The sequence below is a fragment of the Natator depressus genome, chromosome 3, assembly GCF_965152275.1.
Source record: "Natator depressus isolate rNatDep1 chromosome 3, rNatDep2.hap1, whole genome shotgun sequence".
NCBI lineage: Eukaryota > Metazoa > Chordata > Testudines > Cheloniidae > Natator > Natator depressus.
The window spans coordinates 50,747,944-50,766,481 of record NC_134236.1 but is presented as its reverse complement, the minus strand read 5'-3'; the positions used below and the strand labels follow the sequence as shown (position 1 = coordinate 50,766,481).

General features: G+C 41.4%; 1 protein-coding gene and 1 long non-coding RNA gene across 13 annotated transcripts in view; one reads left to right on the top strand and one right to left on the bottom strand.

Moving 5' to 3' along the window:
• Positions 1-18,538, top strand: part of KHDRBS2 (KH RNA binding domain containing, signal transduction associated 2) — a 614,322-nt gene that overhangs the window by 201,784 nt on the left and 394,000 nt on the right. The window lies entirely within an intron of this gene.
• The window catches only part of LOC141984667 (uncharacterized), a 76,341-nt gene that overhangs the window by 36,664 nt on the left and 21,139 nt on the right, over positions 1-18,538 (bottom strand). For both annotated transcript variants that reach the window (XR_012638775.1, XR_012638774.1), the window contains exon 4: positions 6,979-7,093. This is a non-coding gene — a long non-coding RNA (uncharacterized LOC141984667). The remainder of the gene's footprint in view (positions 1-6,978; positions 7,094-18,538) is intronic.

Sequence of the window (18,538 nt, the reverse complement as noted above, 5' to 3'; positions counted from 1 at the left end):
TTTTTCCCCCCATAATGCCACTTGTTTAGCAGCTGACAAGCCTGCACTGTAATTTATTAACTGACTTCTTTCCCTGTGAGATTCCTTTGTCTTCGTCTAAGATACCAGGATAAACTCTTTTTTTCCCCCATTTTACACCTACTACTACCGAGGCTGTCCTTTGAACTCTCTATTCATTTATCTGTGAAAATCAAGATGAAAATATCCTTCAGAAGCTGTTAATGCTTCTCCTTAATTGGCTGAGAGATCACTGAGCATGCTGGCTTTTTAGCACTACCAATTCTTTTTGGATTAGGGATTGGGAATGGAAATTTAACTCTAGTCTCCAGTAGAGCGGTAAAGAGCACAATTAATAAGCAACAGGGATGTACTACTTCTTAATAAATTACCTGATTTCCTAACCATTAGCTGTTTGTTTGGGTGCTGGCATTGCTTGCTATTTAGTTAGTTGTGGGTTTTCTTTCCTCTACCATCATTAATATATGTGGAGTGGAAGTTTTTTTTTTCAAATACAGTGAACCACCTACCTTTATTAGAAAGGAAAGGCAAACATTTATAGTAATTTGATTTGTCATGAAAGTTATGTTTCTATAATAGATTACATTTAATAAGGTATTTAATACAATATGCTCTATTTGAAATAGATAAGACATATTCTGATAAATTTAAGATATCATAGTTGTAAATACACACACTGCTCCATTAAGATTGCTTACTAAAATAAAATTTCCTTCTTAAAAACTACACTAACATTGTAAGAAAGCCTCACAATATATATGCTTTCATTGTACTGTCTCCATCCCTGTGATGATGTTAATTTAAAATACTAAAATGAACAGTGCAGTTAAAACTGCAATTGCTAATAGCAGAAATGCCTATTTTTCAATAAAATATGTGATATTGCAGATTTTTTTTTAGACTAAGATGATTTGGTGAATGTATAATAGCAATTACAAATCCGGGCTAATATTATGGTTGGTTATGGTAATATTATGGTTGGCAGATTTTTTTTTAGACTAAGATGATTTGGTGAATGTATAATAGCAATTACAAATCCGGGCTAATATTATGGTTGGAAAAGTAGTGCCTGCTATAGTTAAGGTTGCAAAACTTTGCAGAACATTCACAGTTAGGTCTGAAATTTTCCACGCTTTGTTTATGTCAAAAGATAATATTTTCTCTCTGACATGCTACAGCTACGTTAGAGCTCAATATTGCAAAATAATGAACACTCCCTGAGAGGTGCTAGAAGTGGCTTTAGCTTTAGTGTTGAGTAGGAGCTAAGGAGTGTAAGTACTTCTCAGAAGGCTCAGCACATTTCAGAATCAAGCCTTTAGATTCATCATTGTATATAAGTCATTTATATACCGGTAATTCCTTCTGCTGTGGGGTATCTTGCAGTTGTCTATGCTGGATTCCATTTGCCATTGTATTGCTCATTTGTGTTAGGTCTGTAGCTCGTCAAAATTGTCCTTCATCTTGATTAACTAAATAATTGTGTGTAAACTGCATATTTTTGCATTCTTACTGTTTACTTCATCTTCCCAGTTAAGCATTATATTGTGTTTTTAAGGCTGAGCCCGCATTAGCAGAAGGTCCTCATAGCTATGGGAGTCCCCAGAGGCATCCTGACCTACTCAGCCAAAATACCTCTGTGGTCCCTTAGAATTCAAGGCCACAGTGAAAGAGGTGCCATCTTTTGGAAGGATGCAGTGTGCACTACCATTGCACATTTCTTCCCTCCCTTCTTAATAAGGGAGTGCAAAGATTTTATGTGTAAGAATGCAAAGAGTAACAGAAGGGAGAATGTTCCTTGTCTAGCTATGGAACACCTTGGTATTGACTTTTCTGCACACTGAATTGTCGCCATTCATCTCTTCCTAGCTCTTGACCTCTTTTCAGTCAATGATGGGAAATTTTACCTCACGGCCTGTGGCTACCAAGTTTCCTTAATAGCCTCTTGAGAGAGAATTTACCAAGCACATTGAAAAAGATTAAGTTAATTATCCCGTTTCCTTGAATCTTTCATTTAATCCAACAGATTTTAAAAAGGCATGTTTTTCCTTCACAAAATCATGTTCGTTTGTTCCTATCATATATCATCTAGTTACTGTGTAATGCTATTCAACAATTTTCTCAAACTTCAAAGAGTTAATATTTACTGGTCCATGTAATTTCTGGGATTTACCTTAGCTTGTGTGTGTGTTTTTTAAACAGATATAACACTGGCTATTTTGCATTCTTCTAGTATAGTAACTGTTTTTAAAAACAAATTATATATTTTTGTTAGCATTCATTCATCAGTTCAGAAGGAATGAACTTGGATGAAATACCCCCTGGGTTTAGTGATTTATTGCAATTTAATTTCTCGGGTTGCTCCTAGCTCTGGCACCTGCTGTTTGTATTTGTTTTGATATCATGTAGGAGGCATTGATCTGGGAGGAAGGACCGGTGGGGCGGGGAGAGGAAGTCTAAATTATTTCCTTCTCCATCCAAATTATTTCAAATATCTTTATTTAAAATGATTTCCCACCCATTTTACAGTTTTATGAAAGTGCTTAAGGACTGGCAAAAATCCTTTTTCTCTCTTTTATAAAGTGCATAGCATGATTAACTGATCCTGTGTAGGAATTATGGGAGAAAAGAAGAAAGGAAAATCTCTTCTTTACCTATCAAATATATTTAAAAATTATGTTTTGCCTATTAATGCGGAGTCCGCATAGAGCTTTCCGACGATCACAGTTAATCTCATCAAAATGAAACCTAATTAAAATCACAGACCATAAACACATCTTGTTCTTGGGTTTCGAAAGCAACCAAAGAGTGTGTGGATATCTGGTCTGTAAAAACTAAGGAGTTCCACAGGTGAGCATCTTTATAGGCTTCAGCAGCTGACTTCTAGAACCAAGATAATTTCAGGAATCCAGCAGAGATCAAGGTGACCCCTTAAGAATAGAGCTGATCAGAAATTTTTGAAAGTTGCCATATATTACTAAAATTTGCCAACATTTTTTCCATTTTCCGACCACCTCCGTTAAGGAACCAAAAGTCATAAGACCTATGTATGGGTAGCATACAGATTTCTACGGGCTCTGTGAGGCACAGAAGAGGAGGATATTAATTTGCTGCTGGCTTACACTAGCAAAAAAATTAATATCCCTTGTGCCAGCTCAGATATTGTATATAGTTCATTGTGAGGGTGAAGGCAATGCTGCACCCACTTGCTTCAAGGTGGGGAGTTGAGTTACACATTTTGAAACTCTTTGCAGGTGTAAAAGACCTATTAGGTTTTCTGGCTTACCCCCTGCCATTGCAAGATGTTTCCCACAATGCATTTACTAGTATTTTGTCCAGTCTAATATTGAATGGTCCCAATTATGGGTCTTCCCAATTTAATAGACCTCACTCTTAAGAAATTTTAGCTACTCTTGTACTTTGCAGCTTCCTAGTAATATAGCTATAGAGGTTGATTTCACTTGTGTTTGCATATATTTAAGCAAAAATTGGTAATTTTACCCACCAAAAACATTCTGGAGTTATTAAATGGTCTGTATTCCCCATGCTATCCTTATGCAATGTGCTATTTAAATATTTTTATTAATTAAATTATATTTTTTTCTATTTTGGTCCTTTATCTTTGCTTACTTTCTGCCTTACTTTATTTGTACCTCCTCTTCCCCTTTGCTCTGTTTATTTGATTGTTTTGTTTGTTTCTCAAAACATCATTTTGTTCATTTTAGTTCAAGTGCTAGGCACAGCTGCTTGGTTACCATCTGTTTGTAGTTCAACGGAAAACTGTATCAGGACGCCAGGGAGTTCTTGGAGTTCGGGGATCCTGGAAAGGTGAGAGCTCTTCAGGGATGTCCTTGCATCTTGCTGTAGCTTTGCTACTTCTTTCAAGCCTTTACAGTTGGAAGACTAACATGAAGGGGAAAGGAGTCCAGGAGAGCTGGCTGTATTTCAAGGAATCCCTGTTGAGGTTACAGGGACAAACCATCCCGATGAGTCGAAAGAATAGTAAATATGGCAGGCGACCAGCTTGGCTTAATGGTGAAATCCTAGCAGATCTTAAACATAAAAAAGAAGCTCACAAGAAGTGGAAGGTTGGACATATGACCAGGGAAGAGTATAAAAATATTGCTCGGGCATGTAGGAATGAAATCAGGAGGGCCAAATCGCACCTGGAGCTGCAGCTAGCAAGAGATGTCAAGAGTAACAAGAAGGGTTTCTTCAGGTATGTTGGCAACAAGAAGAAAGCCAAGGAAAGTGTGGGCCCCTTATTGAATGAGGGAGGCAACCTAGTGACAGAGGATGTGGAAAAAGCTAATGTGCTCAATGCTTTTTTTGCCTCTGTCTTCACTAACAAGGACAGCTCCCAGACTGCTGCGCTGGGCATCGCAACATGGGGAGTAGATGGCCAGCCCTCTGTGGAGAAAGAGGTGGTTAGGGACTATTTAGAAAAGCTGGACGTGCACAAGTCCATGGGGCCGGACGAGTTGCATCCGAGAGTGCTAAAGGAATTGGCGGATGTGATTGCAGAGCCATTGGCCATTATCTTTGAAAACTCGTGGCGAACGGGGGAAGTCCCGGATGACTGGAAAAAGGCTAATGTACTGCCAATCTTTAAAAAAGGGAAGAAGGAGGATCCTGGGAACTACAGGCCAGTCAGCCTCACCTCAGTCCCCGGAAAAATCATGGAGCAGGTCCTCAAGGAATCAATCCTGAAGCACTTACACGAGAGGAAAGTGATCAGGAACAGTCAGCATGGATTCACCAAGGGTAGGTCATGCCTGACTAATCTAATCGCCTTCAATGATGAGATTACTGATTCTGTGGATGAAGGGAAAGCAGTGGATGTATTGTTTCTTGACTGTAGCAAAGCTTTTGACACGGTCTCCCACAGTATTCTTGTCAGCAAGTTAAAGAAGTATGGGCTGGATGAATGTACTATAAGGTGGGTAGAAAGTTGGCTAGATTGTCGGGCTCAATGGGTAGTGATCAATGGCTCCATGTCTAGTTGGCAGCCGGTGTCAAGTGGAGTGCCCCAGGGGTCGGTCCTGGGGCCGGTTTTGTTCAATATCTTCATAAATGATCTGGAGGATGGTGTGGATTGCACTCTCAGCAAATTTGCGGATGATACTAAACTGGGAGGAGTGGTAGATATGCTGGAGGGCAGAGATAGGATACAGAGGGACCTAGACAAATTGGAGGATTGGGCCAAAAGAAACCTGATGAGGTTCAATAAGGATAAGTGCAGGGTCCTGCACTTAGGACGTAAGAACCCAATGCACAGCTACAGACTAGCTACCGAATGGCTAGGCAGCAGTTCTGCGGAAAAGGACCTAGGGGTTACAGTGGACGAGAAGCTGGATATGAGTCAGCAGTGTGCCCTTGTTGCCAAGAAGGCCAATGGCATTTTGGGATGTATAAGTAGGGGCATAGCGAGCAGATCGAGGGACGTGATCGTTCCCCTCTATTCGACATTGGTGAGGCCTCATCTGGAGTACTGTGTCCAGTTTTGGGCCCCACACTACAAGAAGGATGTGGATAAATTGGAGAGAGTCCAGCGAAGGGCAACAAAAATGATTAGGGGTCTGGAACACATGACTTATGAGGAGAGGCTGAGGGAACTGGGATTGTTTAGTCTGCAGAAGAGAAGAATGAGGGGGGATTTGATAGCTGCTTTCAACTACCTGAGAGGTGGTTCCAAAGAGGATGGTTCTAGACTATTCTCAGTGGTAGAAGATGACAGGACAAGGAGTAATGGTCTCAAGTTGCAGTGGGGGAGGTTTAGGTTGGATATTAGGAAAAACTTTTTCACTAGAAGGGTGGTGAAACACTGGAATGCGTTACCTAGAGAGGTGGTAGAATCTCCTTCCTTAGAAGTTTTTAAGGTCAGGATTGACAAAGCCCTGGCTGGGATGATTTAATTGGGGATTGGTCCTGCTTTGAGCAGGGGGTTGGACTAGATGACCTCCTGAGGTCCCTTCCAACCCTGATATTCTATGATTCTATGAAGCTACAATTAAAAGCTTTGCCTGTCTCTCCTAAGCCTGATATAATTTGTGGACAAAAGGAGAGCATTGATTTTGACAATCAGCATTTGGAGAGGGGAACAGTCCACTGTAATTAACATTACATTTGATTTTAGAAATGGTTACCATTCCCTATACTAGAATATTGCTTAAATTATTGTCCTTTGCTTGTTCCTTCCTTCCCGTCCCCCCAATTCATTTTATGTTTCCTTTAAAAGAAAACTGTGCCTATTGAGCTCAGCCCAGAAACCTGGAAGAATCAAAGATAATAATCCTTTCTCACCATTAAAATGATTAATTATAGGGTGAAATGTGTTTTAAATCCTGGTATTTTAAAAATGTGAGGTAAATTCAGATCTCACCTATACTGTTGTGACTCTTGAATAATTGCACTGAAATTGACAGAGTTACTTTGAATTTATGCTAGCATAACTAAGAGTTTTATTTGGCTCCATATGTATTTGTAAAATTAAAATTAGCTACTCAGTGCCAGGTGATTTGGCGGATACACGGGGTATCTGCAGAGTTTGCGGCTGGTCCCTGAACCATTTTACATGTATCAAACCCCATTCCTTGGCAGAACAATTATAGAGAAATCTCTGCCAAAAAACTTCATGGAGATTTCTGCCTCAATCCTACATCCTATACCAGAGTACCTGGTGTGCTAGGAGTGTGGCTCCCTAATGCACATCCCTCCTCAGCCGCCTCATCTTCAGGCTCTGTTCAGCTGCAGCTGAGTATCCAACCTATATAGCCTACTCTGAAAGGTTCAGTTTCTTGACTTATTGATGAGCTGTAGCTCCCTTTGCTCATCTTTAGACAAGCATGTAAAAAGGGGATACCTGCCAATTATCTCTTCAGTTCTGTTCCCAGAGACCCACATGACACTGCTTGGATCTGGATTAGGGTCACCAGGAAGACTTCAAATTCTTTGGGAGCTCACCTTGGTTTACTGGGTCTCCACCATTGGCCTGTATTTTGCATGCCATATGTTGGTTAAATCTGGTATAGAAATCGGTGCAGGATGCTCCCATTAATGTAGATAAGGATTTTCAGTTCTGAAAAACAAAGCCACAAATGTTACTTATTTACAGAAACTTGGAGACACTACAGTCCTGGTAAGTGAAAAAAATGTCATCTGTGATTGGAACTTGGATCTTCTACCTAACAGGTGGTCCAGGAGCGATTTTTTTCGTATATAATGGGATTAGATTTTCAGTTATAACTAAAAGGAAACTGAGCTGATTAGCTGAGCATGCTCATTTTAAAAACAAGTGGGTGCTCAGAGTAATTGGCTCATTGTGTTAAAATTGCTAATGATACAGCATAAGATGAAAAAGCTGATAAAGTGGACCCTGCTTTTAAGAGAAAATAACTCAACATATTTTCCTTAGTGAAATTCTATAAGGCTTTCCTTTTCTGGTTTATAATTTCCAGCATCACAGAGAAATTTGAGTTATAGGGAACCATTTTATGTACAGTGGACAGATATTTATGGTTAATAATAAACTGTCGTTGCTGCTTAGACCCTGATTTACAGTATTTGTTTTCAGATATGCTGTACTAAATTTTGCTAGGAGACACCGGCACATTGATTACCTTTAGTTTGCAGGTCAACTGGGGCTGTGTTCTGCTTATAGAGAAATAAGACATTACAGTAAAGGTTCTGAGATGGAGATCATTTTAAAATACAAGAGACTTATTTATCTATGTGCAAATCTACCAGCAATGACACACAAGCATGTTCACATTTAGTAGCAAATGAAAAAAATATTGATTGTCTCTGAAGTATGTCATTTGGCATTTTGCATCAAAGCACTTAAAAACCTTTTACATGAACAGAAGTAGAAATGCAGAGTACATTAAATGCATTTTTCTTCTTTAATGGCACATATTCTTCCAGAACATTAGGGTATACAGTGGGCTAAGATTATACAAATTAAGAGTAATTATGTCATTTAACACATTTCTTGTCATTTTTCTTGCATGCCTGTTGTAAATCCCCTGCTATAAACAATTTTAAACCAGTTATTATCTTTTTGTCGAAACTGTTCATTTTCCCCTCTCCTGTTATATTATATAAGAACAAATTAGTCTGCTTTTGTATTGGTAATAATCAGTTATTCATCACAGTGTAGCAACCTTCCAGAAAAATTATCACTAAGGAATTTTCCAGCTAGCTGAAGCTGAAGGCTTATGATTATGTCTCAGAAGCTTATAATGATAACGTAAATAACAAGATGTATATTAAATAGATAAAAATGAAAAAACTTACGTCCACTTCCCCAACCCCTCCACCCAGTTATGTTGAATGGGTTTTGTCCTGAATACACATAATGCTTCTTAATGGGAAAGTAATAATGAAACATGGGAAATAGTATTACTAGCTTTAAAAAAAGCCATTTTGGTAATGAATCATTTATTTCAATTCAATTGTGGATTGTATATGCTGGGCAGGAATGCAAGGAACTTGGAGGCTCCTGAGTTTACCTGCATTACTATTCTTGGAAATCATATTTAGAAAGAAAAAGAAAAATAGTAACTTTTTAGATAATTTTTATCAGATACTCATAAAATATTTTTACCTTTGGATTTCTAATGAGCAAACCAAGGAGAAACAGGAATGACCCAATTTTGAACTCAGATACTCTTGTTTGTACCACCAAAATAGAATAATGTGAGTTTGTAAGTTGAATAGTGCCTGAGTGCAGAGCGATAGGTCTGGAAGAGCATTACACCCCAAAAATGTGTAAGAACAACTACCTTGGCATGTCTTTGCATAATGATCTGCAAAATGAGTCATGGCTTGACCAAAAGTGGGATAGTATTAGCTCTCCAACCAATTCATTTATCCTACTAGCTAAACGAAGCATGTGAGGGAAATGTTTGTTCATTGTATTCTATATGCATGGTGAAATAAGCAATGCCCATTAACTTCCTCCACTGCCTATACACAGTAAATGTGATTACATCCATCTTTCAGATATGGTAATCTGGATTTAAATGAAAAATATCTCATGCAATTACTGTCAGAGATGGGAAAAGGTGCACATATGGAAAGTCTAATCTTTTATAGAGTCATCCCCCAAAACCAAACAATATCAGGTCCTCACATATGAATCTCTGAATATAATCTAAGCACATTCCTGAAATATTTTTTCATTTTATCTGTTTCAGACCACTATGTCTGAGAGAAAGCACCAGAATGGAAATTGTTTATGCCTAACATGAAAAGGATGCAGCATTTTATGTCATAACTCAAATTGAAGTGTGACATGTTGTCTGTTTGACTATGACACGTACTTACTGGCTGTAACATGAGTTACATCTCATTGATAATCATGCTACACACCACTGGATGTTGTAAAATTAAATGCTTTTTCAGACATTCTTGATTTCAGTAAGCATGGTGACCAGAGGGTTGGGTTTTAGGTGAGTAGAGGGAAGTACTTTGTCAAACCAGCTCTGTTTGAACTGCCAATCTAAATAAAACTATTGCAAATATGTTCATCAGACTATAACATCTCAATATCATAAAGCTGTATCACACTATGAGAATTTTATATGACAACATGATGAAGTTTGTGACACATCATCATGATGTCACAATGCCAAACAAAAAGACGCTGCACTGTCCTTAGAACATAAGCTACCAGGCTGCTTCCCACTTGGGCAAAAAATGATAATGAATGGGACACGGTAATACCATGGCACAAAACATATAGGAATGACAGAGTAGTCTGTGCTGCTGGGAGAGTGGCACTATATGTGAAAGGAAGTTAAATATAGTAAAAATCTTAAATGACCCAAACTGTACCATGGAATCCCTATAGATAGAAATTCCATGCCAGAATATTAAGAGTATAGCAGTAGGAATATACTACCGACTGCCTGACCAGGGTGGTGACCGTGATTGTGAAATGCTCAGGGAGATTAAAGAGGCTACAAAAAGAGAAAACCCAATAATAATGGGGGATTTCAACTATCCCCATGTTGACTGGGTACATGTCACCTCAGCATGGGATGCAGAGATAAAATTTCTAGACACCATTAATGACTGCTCCCTGGAGCAGCTAGTCCTGGAATCCACAAGGGCAGAGAACTTGATTTATTCCTAAGTGTGCACAGGATCTGGTTCAAGCGGTGACTATAGCTGAACCACTCAGTTATGTCAACCATAATGTAATTAAATTTAACATCCTTGTAAGGGCAAAATTACTAAAGAAAACCACCACAGTAGCATTTAATGTCAAAAAGGAAAACTACACAAAAATGAGGAATTAAGATAAAGGGAAATTAAAAGGAACAGTCGGGAAATGCCTGCAAGCTGCATGGATTTTAAAAAAAGAAACATAATAGAGGCTCAAACTAAATGTACACAGCAAATTAAAAAAAAAAGTAAGAGGACTGAAAAATCCCACCATTGTGAAACAGCAGAGTAAAAGAGGCAGTAGGAGACAAAAAGACATCTTTAAAAATGAGAAGTCAAACCCTAGGGAGGAAACTAGAAAGGAGCATAAACTCTGGCAAGTCAAGAGTAAAAGTGTAATTAGGCAGGGCAAAACAGAATTTGAAGACCAATTACTTAAGGACACAAAAACTAACAGCAAAAAATATTTTAAGTCCATCACAAGGTGAAAGCCTACCCAACAATTAGTGAGGCCAGTGGATGATCAAGGTGCTAAAAAAAATTCCAAGGAAGACAAGGCTGTTGTAGAGAAGCTAAATGAATTCTTTGCATTGGTCTTTACTGCGGAGGATGTGAGGGAGATTCCCACATCTGAATCATTCTTTTTATGTGACAACTCTGGGGAACTGCTCCAGATTGAGATGTTGATAGAGGAGGTTTTGGAACAAATTGATAAAATAAATAGTAATAGGTCACCAGAACCAGATAGTATTCATCTAAGAGCTCTGAAGGAACTCAGATATGAAATTGCAGAATGACTAACTGTGGTATTTAACCTATCGTTTAAATCAGCCTCTCCACCAGATGACTAGAGGGTAGATAATGTAGCACCATTTTTTAAAAAAGGCTCCAGAAGAATTCTGGCAATTATAGGCTCGTAAGCCTAACTTCAGGACTAGTCAAATTAAGATCAGACTTATCAGACACATAGACGAACACATTACATTGGAGAAGAGTTAACATGGCTTTTGTAAAGGGGAATCATGGCTCACCAATCTATTACAACTTCTTTGAGGGTGTCAACAAAATATGACACTTGGGTTTTCAGAAAGCTTTTCACAAGGTCCCTCACTAAAGTCTCTGAAGCAAATTAAGCAGTCATCGGATAAGAGTGAAGGTCCTCTCATGGATCAGTAACTGGCTAAAAAATAGGAAACAAAGGGTGGGAATAAATGGTTGATTTTCACAGTGGGGAGAGGTAAATAGCAGGATCCCCCAAGGATCAGTATTGAGACAGCACTATTTAACATATTCTTAAGAGGTCTGGTACAGGGGGTAAACAGTGAGGTGGCAAAGTGTCCAGTCAATTCAAAGTTACTCAAGATAGTTAAGAACAAATGCTGACTGCCAAGAGTTATGAAGGGATCTCACAAACTGGGTAACTGGACATCAAAATAGCTGATGAAATTCAGTGTTGATAAATGCAAAGTAATGCACATTAGAAAACATAATCCCAACAGTACATACAAAATGATGGGGTCTAAATCAGCTGTTACTACTCAAGAAAGAGATCTTGGAATCATTGTGGATAATTCTCTGAAAACATTTACTCAATCTGCAGTGGCAGTCAAAAAAGCGAAGAGAATGATAGGAACCATTAGGAAAGGGATAGATAATGAGGCAGTAAATATCATAATGCCACTATATGAATCTGTGGTACCCCCACACCTTGAATACAGCATGCAGTTCTGTTTGTCCCTGTCAAGGTTCCTTCCCCACTCTGAACTTTGCCTTGTCCTTGCACCCTATGCTGCCACCACCAAGCATGTTAAACAAAGAACAGGGAAAGAGCCCACTTGAGACGTCTTCCCCCCCAAAATATCCCCCCAAGCCCCCTTTCTTAGGAAGGCTTGATAAAAATCCTCACCAATCTGCATAGGTGAACACAGACCCAAACCCTTGGATCTTAAGAACAATGAAAAAGCAATCAGGATCTTAAAAGAAGAATTTTAATGAAAGAAAAAGTAAAAGAATCACCTCTGTAAAATCAGGATGGTAAATATCTTACAGGGTAATCAGATTCAAAAACATAGAGAATCCCTCTAGGCAAAACCTTAAGTTACAAAAAGACACAAAAACAGGAATATACATTCCATTGAGCACAAACTATTTTACCAGCCATTTAACAAAAGGAAATCTAATGCATTTCTAGCTAGATTACTTATTAACTTAACAGAAGTTCTGAAGAGCATTCCTGATCTGGTCCCGGCAAAAGCATCACACAGACAGACAGACCCTTTGTCCCCCCCCCCCCCCCCGCCTCCACCCCACCAGCTTTGAAAGTATCTTGTCTCCTCATTGGTCATTTTGGTCAGGTGCCAGCGAGGTTATCTTAGCTTCTTAACCCTTTACAGGTGAAAGGGTTTTGCCTCTGGCCAGGAGGGATTTTATAGTTCTCTATACAGAAAGGTTACCCTTCCCTTTATATTTATGATACACCCCCCAAATCATAGATAGGGTGAAACACTGGCTGTGATATCTTCCTGGAGCTCTAGGAGAAAACAGAGTTAATAAGACACATGCATCTCTAAATATACTACCAAGTGTATAAAGACTAACAATATTTTCCACATCTCAAGGACGATTTTAACCAGTTGATTCTGGGAAAATTTCATGGGAGAATGGATCAGCCACTGAGATGTGTTTTATGTCGAAATCAAAATCTTGGAGAGCTAAACTCCACCAAATAAGTTTTTTGTTATTTCCTGTGGTGGTATGAAGCCACTGTAGCTCAGCATGGTAGGTTTGCAGGTGGAAACGCCATCCCCAAATGTATGGGCTTAGCTTTTCCAGAGCGTAGACAATGGCATAACATTCTTTTTCACTGACTGACCAGTTGCTTTCCCTCTCAGACAGCTTCTTGCTGAGAAACACTACAGGATGGAATTCTTGATCCGGTCCTTCCTGCATTAAAACTGCTCCCATACCACGCTCGGACACATCTGTGGTTACTAGGAACGGTTTGTCAAAGTCTGGGGCCCTTAGCACAGGGTCAGACATGAGTGTCGTTTTAAGCTGGTTAAAGGCCTTCTGACACTCTTTGGTCCACTGAACTGCATTTGGCTGTTTCTTTTTGGTTAGGTCTGTCAGTGGGGTGGCGATTTGGCTGTATTGCGGTAAAAATTGCCTGCAATATCCGGCTAAGCCTAAGAAGAATTGGACCTGTTTCTTTGACTTTGGGACAGGCCACTTTTGGATAGCATCCACTTTGGCCTGTAGGGGGTTGATAGTTCTTTGCCCACCTGGTGTCCAAGGTAAGTCACTCTGTTTAGGCCTATTTGACACTTCTTAGCCTTAATAGTTAGCCCTCCCTCCCTTACGTGCTCAAAGACCTTTTGTAGATGTTCCAGGTGTTCTGCCCACGAATCCAAAAATATAGCGACATCATCAAGGTAGGCGACTGCATATTCTCCCAATCCCGCTAGGAGACCATCTACAAGTCTTTGGAAGGTGGCGGATGCATTCCGCAGCCCGAAAGGGAGTACCTTAAATTCATACAGCCCTACATGTACGGTGAAGGCTGACCTTTCCTTGGCGGATTCATCTAGCGGTACCTGCCAGTACCCCTTGGTTAAGTCCAAGGTAGAGATGAACTGGGCCCGTCCCAGTTTCTCTAATAGTTCATCTGTGCGTGGCATTGGATAGTTATCTGGGCAAGTCACAGCATTTAGCTTATGGTAGTCCACGCAAAAACGTATCTCCCCATCTGGTTTGGGAACTAGAACCACTGGAGATGCACATGCACTGCCAGAGTGGTGGATTACACCCATCTGTAACATACCCTGGATCTCCCGTTCTATAGCAGTTTTAGCTTGAGGAGACACCCGGTAAGGTTGAACTTTAATTGGGTGAACATTACCTGTGTCAATGGAGTGGTATGCCCGTTCACTCAGTCCTGGGGTGGCTGAGAACATTAGTGCATAGCTAGTGCACAGTTCCTTGAGCTGTCGCTGCATACGCCCAAGGGTCATGGAGAGGTTCACCTCTTCCACACCACCAGCACTTTTCCCTTCGTAGTAGACACCTTCAGGCCACTCAGCGTCATCTCCTCCCTGGGCTGTAAACTGACAAACCTTTAATTCTCTGGAATAAAAGGGCTTTAGAGAATTTATATGGTACATCTTAGGCTTTCGGTTGGAGGTGGGGAATGCTATGAGATAATTAACAACTCCCAGGCGCTCTTGGACCGTGAATGGACCTTCCCATGATGCTTCCATTTTATGGCGCCTGGAGCACCTTTAAGTTCATGACCTGGTCCCCTACTTTGAAGGAACGCTCTCTGGCATGTTTATCATACCAGGCTTTTTGCTCTTTTTGAGCATCCTGTAGGTTTTCTTTTGCAAGGGCTAAAGAGGTTCGGAGGGTGTTTTGTAGGTTTGTTACAAAGTCCAGAATGTTAGTTCCTGGAGAAGGTGTAAACCCCTCCCATTGCTGCTTCACCAACTGTAATGGCCCCTTAACCTCTCTGCCATATACAAGTTCAAATGGTGAAAACCCTAAACTGGGATGTGGTACAGCTCTGTAGGCAAAGAGCAATTGCTGCAACCCTAGGTCCCAATCATTGGAGTGTTCATTTACGAATTTTCGTATCATGGCCCCCAAAGTTCCATTAAACTTCTCCACCATGCCATTTGTTTGATGGTGGTAAGGCGTGGCAACCAAGTGATTCACCCCATGAGCTTCCCAAAGACTTTCCATAGTTCCTGCCAGGAAATTAGTTCCTGCATCTGTGAGGATGTCGGCGGGCCAACCTACCCTGGCAAAAATGTCTGTTAGTGCCTGGCACACACTTTTAGCCCTGGTGTTGCTTAGAGCTACTGCTTCCGGCCATCGGGTGGCAAAATCCATGAAAGTCAGTATGTACTGCTTTCCTCTGGGTGTCTTTTTCGGAAAAGGACCCAGAATATCCACAGCTACTCGCTGAAATGGAACCTCAGTGATGGGGAGTGGCTGTAGAGGGGCTTTGACCTGGTCTTGGGGTTTTCCCACTCCTTGGCACACCTCAGAAGACTGAACATAGGCAGAAACATCCTTGCCCATTCCCTCCCAGTGGAATGACCTCCCCAAACGGTCTTTGGTCCTGTTCACCCCAGCATGGCCACTAGGATGATCATGGGCTAAGCTCAAGAGCTTTTCCCAGTACTTAGTTGGAACTATCAACTGTCTCTGAGGATGCCAGTCTTCCTCGTGTCCACCAGAAAGAGTTTCCTTGTATAAAAGTCCTCTTTCTACAACAAACCTGGATCGATTAGAAGAGCTGAGAGGTGGTGGGTTGCTCCGTGCCGCCATCCAAGCTCTCTGGAGGCTTTCATCTGCTTCCTGTTCGGTCTGGAACTGTTCCCTTGATGCTGGAGACATCAGTTCCTCATTGGATTGTGGACCTATGTTTGGTCCCTCTGGAAGCGATGTAGGGGATGGGGCTGCTTCCATTGACTGTGAACCGCTTTCCGCTGTTTCACTATTTTGGGGTTCAGGCTCCGGCTGAGCCTCTTGTGTAGGGTTATGGGCTGCTGCCAGTGCACGTTCGGTGGGTACCTCTGGTGTTGAGGTTGCAAGCACTGGATGCAGTGCTGGTACTGGTTCTGGTGCTGGCTATTCCACCAGTTTTGGTTTGGGGACTGGCTCTGTCTGGGTCTCTGTGACTGGATCCACTACTGCTGTTGCAGACGTTGGCATGGGGTCTGGTTCCATTACCTCTGACCGGGTCCTGGTACAAGTTTCCGGAGCAGAGCTAGGCGTGACAGCTTGCTTAGCCTGGCTGCGTGGGACCATTCCCACCCTCTTGGCTAGCTTCACATGATTGGCCAAGTCTTCCCCCAACAGCATGGGGATGGGATAATCATCATAGACTGCAAAAGTCCATGTTCCTGACCAGCCCTTGTACTGAACAGTCAACTTGGCTCTAGGCAAATTGAAAGAGTTGGACTTGAAGGGTTGAATTGTTACTTGGATCTCTGGATCGATTAAATTGGGGTCCACTAAGGAAGCATGGGTAGCCGACACTTGCGCTCCGGTGTCCCTCCACGCGATGACCTTCTTCCCGCCCACACTCACAGTTTCCCTCCTCTCCAAGGGTATCTGGGAGATATCTGGGCCTGAGGACCTCTGGTGTGATTCCGGTGCAATAAATTGTAATCTGTTGGGGTTCTTGGGGCTGTTGGCCTTTATATGCCCTGGCTCATTACATTTAAAACATCGTCCAGCTGACGGGTCACTGGGCTGAGGTGGGTTGCTGGAGAACAGTGTGGCAGGACGATAAGGTGTCTGGAGTGTTCCTTGGGGTGTAGTTGGGGCCTTGGGCTTCCCCCAGTAGTAGGGTGTGGTCTGAGGTTGTCCCTTCTGGTATCCGCTCCAACTGCGACCAGTGTTTTTCTTTTCTGCCAGCTCCACCCATTTGGCTCCAATCTCCCCCGCCTCAATTACAATTTTGGGTTTCCCATCTAGGATGTATCTTTCTATTTTCTCAGGAACACTCTCTAAGAACTGCTCCATTTGTATTAGGAAGGGCAACTCTTCTGGAGATTTAACACTTGCTTCTGATATCCAGACATCCCAATTTTTCACAATGTGGTAGGCATGTTGGGTAAATGACACATCTGGTTTCCACCTTAGGGCTCTGAAACACCCACAGGAATGCTCGGGTGTTAGCCCCATTCTGACTCTCGCCTGCGTTTTAAACAGTTCATACTTGTTCATGTGTTCCTTAGGCATTTCAGCCGCCACCTCTGCTCAGGGTCCACTGAGCTGTGGCCTCAGCTCTACCATGTATCGGTCTGTAGAGATGCTGTACCCAAGGCAGGCCCTTTCAAAGTTTTCTAAGAAGGCCTCAGTATCATCGCCTGCCTTGTAGGTGGGATGTGAAGCGGTACCTGGAGAAGGATTGCTATTCTGCTGAGCCTTTGCCTTCTCCATCTCCAGTGCATGCTTTTCCTTTGCCTCCATTTCTTTTTCCTTTGCTTCCATTTCTCTCCTGTGGGCAGCCTCTTTGGCTTTTTCTGCCTTGGGTTTTGTCATCTTAGCCTCTCTGTTTTTAACTAACTTTACACCCGAGAGTTAAAAAAAAAACAAAAAACTGGCTTGTAAAATTTTTGTGCTATAATGTGATACCTATGTTCTCTGATAGCTATTCTCAGCCTACAGAAAAATCCTTTGTCTCCAGGCAAATAGATAGAAAAACCCACTAGCTGCTCTTAGCTAAAAAAACCCAACCCTCTTCAGGTCTGTGAAAACTTGTGAATTTCCCTGCAGGAGGTTAACTACCCTGCCTTGAGGAAGAGAAAACTCCAGCTCAAAAAAGACAAATCCCTTTGTTATGCTTGCTGCTTTGGCCCCCAGGCAGAGACAAAAAAACTCTAACTGCTTTTAGTTAAAACTTGCTTCCAAGCAGCCCAAAGGGAAAAAAATGTCCTTTTAAAATCCTACTGTACTTCTGCTTCAAAAAGATCTGAAAAAAAAATCTCAAAATTATCTAAAAAAAAAATCTTAAAATGATCCCACCTCTCTGCCACCATGTCAAGGTTCCTTCCCCACTCTGAACTCTAGGGTACAGATGTGGGACCTGCATGAACGACCCCCTAAGCTTATTCTTACCAGCTTAGGTTAAAAACTTCCTCAAGCTACAAACTTTGCCTTGTCTTTGAACCCTATGCTGCCACCACCAAGCGTGTTAAACAAAGAACAGAGAAAGAGCCCACTTGGAGACATCTTCCCCCCAAAATATCCCCCCAAGCCCTACACCCCCTTTCCTGGGGAAGGCTCGATAAAAATCCTCACCAATTTGCGTAGGTGAACACAGACCCAAACCCTTGGATCTTAAGAACAATGAAAAAGCAATCAGGATCTTAAAAGAAGAATTTTAATGAAAGAAAAAGTAAAAGAATCACCTCTGTAAAATCAGGATGGTAAATACCTTACAGGGTAATCAGATTCAAAAACATAGAGAATCCTTCTAGGCAAAACCTTAAGTTACAAAAAGACACAAAAACAGGAATATACATTCCATTCAGCACAACCTATTTTATCAGCCATTTAACAAAAGGAAATCTAACGCATTTCTAACTAGATTACTTACTAACTTAACAGAAGTTCTGAAGAGCATTCCTGACCTGGTCCCGGCAAAAGCATCACACAGACAGACAGACCCTTTGTCCCCCCCCCCTCCCCCCCGCCTCCACCCCACCAGCTTTGAAAGTATCTTGTCTCCTCATTGGTCATTTTGGTCAGGTGCCAGTGAGGTTATCTTAGCTTCTTAACCCTTTACAGGTGAAAGGGTTTTGCCTCTGGCCAGGAGGGATTTTACAGTTCTGTATACAGA